This window comes from Mastomys coucha, unplaced genomic scaffold (assembly GCF_008632895.1).
Source record: "Mastomys coucha isolate ucsf_1 unplaced genomic scaffold, UCSF_Mcou_1 pScaffold13, whole genome shotgun sequence".
In the NCBI taxonomy this organism is placed as follows: Eukaryota; Metazoa; Chordata; class Mammalia; order Rodentia; family Muridae; genus Mastomys; species Mastomys coucha.
Genome location: NW_022196895.1, coordinates 8,692,766 through 8,696,447, shown reverse-complemented (window position 1 = coordinate 8,696,447; position 3,682 = coordinate 8,692,766).

Below are 3,682 nucleotides of genomic sequence, written 5' to 3'. Positions count from 1 at the left end.
GTGCCCCCATGTCTCTGACTTCTGGTTTCCTGTATTATAAATAAAACAGTCTCAAAGAGATTAACCAGCCCTTTGGAAAAGGGGGTTGGGCCTTCCAGTTATACAAGTCAGCCAAAGAGAAGAGCCAATATTGCATAGCCTGATTGCCCTTTTCCAGAGGTTCATATGCCCTCAGTGAGAGAGTCACCATGGTATCAGGGTTTGGCTCTCAGGTCTCCTCCCATTGCTCCCATTCCTCCCTCAGGTGAAAGTGGGGGTGCAATGGCCTCAGCCTCGTATGGGCTGAGGAACCAGTACTGGCACTGGCAGGGCCATGGGGGTTAGGGTAGGGAGATTTGGAGGAAGAGGGTCTTGAAGTAACAGGTCCACTGTTGAAGAGTCTTGGAGGATCAGAAGTTTTTCAGGTCCAGATCTCTTCTCCCACGCTTCTTTCTTCCTGATGACCAGAACCTATGGGGTGGGTCTTGGGAAAGAAAGGCTTTTATCTATGAGGGAGAAGGGGGGGCCTCCACTAGTTTTTCTAGGTAACTATATAGGGCCCTTGGTCCAGGTGCCCTAAGGATCCCAGCCTAAAGACTCCTCTACTGCTTTTGATCACTTGAAAGTCAAAAGTCCCTACGAGTGGGTCATGAGGAGAAACAGAGAGTAAATAACTTGTTTTTCAGTCTGTCCAATGTCCAAAAAAAATTTTTTGTCAGTCTAAGTCCAAGAACATAGAATGAGATACCAACAGACACAGAGAAAACAATTACCACACAAACAGCTCAACCTTGCTTGCCATGGGTGGGTGTCCAGGTCTAAGAACAGAGAGAAAGACAATCAACACAGAGTTTGTCCCTTCCATGGGCCCAGTTCCAGACCCAGGTGCTTTTGCACACACAGATAACAGAGCCAGATAACAGAGTTGCTCAGCGGTGCCAGCCACACCGAAACAAACTAGATGCTTGTGCCTATACGCCAGGTGCTCCTGCACACCCGGCAGGAAGACACGGCTCCTGCTGATATTGTCTTGCCATTTCCAGAAGGAGCAGAGCCTTCCTGGCTCCCTCCAGCAGGGTCTGAAGGGTCCTTCAGTCCCCACCCCACCCCCACCATGGTCTCGGCATTAAGGCACATCTGCCCATAGTACTTGACCGCACCGGATACCATAGGCTCTCCAAGCCTCCTGACAATTGCAAGCAAAAGTTCAGACTTACTGACTCAGACTTTGACAAACAGAAAGACAAACAGGAACCGCACTAAAAGCTCGAGACCTCCGATTCACTGCTCCAGTGTATTCCCACAAGGAGTTGGATTCCCAGCCAATGCACCAAATGTAAGACTCTATCGAGCCTTAGCTTACTGGGGACCCCCTGAGTGAACCACGTGGAGCCTGGATCCATGCAAAAAGCAAGAGGAATTTATTGTTCCAGTGCACTGGGGTTGTCCCAGACGTGAAGGAAAGGCAGTGACCCCGCACAGCTTGTTCAGTGAACTTTTATACAGTTTTTGAGGGTAGACTTTGGTAACAGAATGAATTGGTTTACGCCCATTTGAGACCCGCGCTGACCTTTCTCAGCATTGGTGTCCCCAGGTGAGGTGTGGTCTTAATCACCAAAAGGGGGAACTGAAACATTTTTGGTCATTATCTGTACCTGCCCTGCTTCTTTACAGGGGCTTCCTGTAAAGTTTGTATTGCTGGGACATTCCAGGAAGGGAATGTGCATTCCTGGCAAGGTCTTTCAGCAGCCATCTTATGTTCTCTAAGGTCACACACACCAAATGCATCACCCCCATGCTACAAAGTTTTTGGCTGCCAGTTCCTGCACATGAACACACAACAGTGCAGCTTCCAATACCTCAAAGAGACATTGTCCTAAGTCCTAGTCTGATTTCTAGGATAAGAATTATCTTTAGAGACCAGTTTTCCTGAGTTGGCTCATACCAAGTGTTGTTGTTTAAAATGACTCCAATCCTAACTTACTAGTTTTAAGCTAACTTTATCTTACCAATGTTACAAATTTTTAATTACACCCAATAACTTGTAAGCCAATACTCTATAACCAAGACATGCAGAACATATTTATCCTTTTAAAACCACTCAGAAACAAAAATGAAGTGGCTACATACATCTTGTATATTTAGACCAAACAATATTTTCTTATTCTTTCTAGCCATAATTCCAAGAGAAAAAGCACCTTGTCATTTGCTGAACACAATAATCACAATTGCAGAGATTTTTCTAGGAAAAAACAACCATCAGCTTCCTTACCAAAAATTGCAAAAAGCTGTTGGCCCCTTTAAAAGTGGCCTTTGTCAACAATCAGCTCCTGGCAGGGCTTTTCCAGCTATGTTAGACTCCTAATTACAGGTGCAGGGCTCCAAAGGCCAATTGAGACTGCCATTTTAAACAAGTTAAACTAAATCAAGGGTGGATAGCCAGCAGATAAAATTTTAACCATTTTTTCTTTTCAACATGAAACACAGAACAATCATTCAAACAACAAAACAGAAACAGATATAAGTTGACATACACGGACAGATCGGAGCACCAAGGACAGACAATAGACAGAAAACAGAGCTTGATGTCCCAAAGGGACCTAAATATAACCAGAACTAAAGATATCTCCAGTAGGAGCCAGAGAGGAAGCAGGACATCTCTCGATTTCCTCTTGTCCCTAGGAGAACTCCAAAATAGCTTATATCCATCTTCCTAACACGTCCCAGACAGGGGACAACTGCTTTTTTTGAAAACTATTTTCTCTCTCTCTCTCTCTCTCTCTCTCTCTCTCTCTCTCTCTCTCTCTCTCTCTCTCTCTCTCAGCAACTGGGAACCGTGCACAGCACAAATCTACTTGAGTTAAGAACTTTTCTGACATCTGGTTTTTAAACCCTGCTCCTGATGCAGCTCTTGCCTGTGGACAAATGCCTATAGAGAATTCCCCTGTCCCAATTGCACTGTCACCCCTAGGGGAATTTGGCATCTGGTCAACACCTGTTCAGCCTAGCTGTATCCTCTTAATGCACTTCCTGCAACAACAACCTCCAAAAATTAAAATTTATACTTAGTGCTAGTATTAATGCTGTTCGTTGCTCTCTGGGAAGGGTACTGTAACTTCTTCCATTTTCTGTGGAGCTCCACCCCAGACAGTTTCTCAGTAGGTCCCCCCATTTTCAGTCCCCTCATTCAGGTGCCACCTGTAGCCGTCCAGCGGCCATGGAAAACTGGGTTTATCTGAAAGGGGAGCCGGAAATGAAAAAGGACTAGGTTTGAGAGAAGGATGAAGCCAAGACAAAGGCTGATCAAGGCTCAAAGTTTAATATTCAGCACTGCATTTATATAGGGAAAGTCCACAGACCACATCCTTTGTTTTAACTGAATTATGTTTCGAAGCCAGCTCAGCAGCAGTCTACTCCTCAAAGGTACTCTAGACAACTAACTGCAAATGCAGGGAGGCCAGATGACTCCAGCTGGGTCGTAAAACCATTTGTGGCAAGCACTCAAGGTCTCTTTGGCCTGCTCAAGGCTGAAAGAAGGGCACAGAGACTCATTGTAGCCCCTAGATAGTCCACATGACAACCTGGACATCTAGCCTGGCTTGTATTCATTATTGAACTTTCTCGAGATGCTGGTAAGAATAGTTTAATAACATCCCCTGTGGGAGCCCTGCTGTGCCCACTGAAACCGAAACCAGAGACTCAA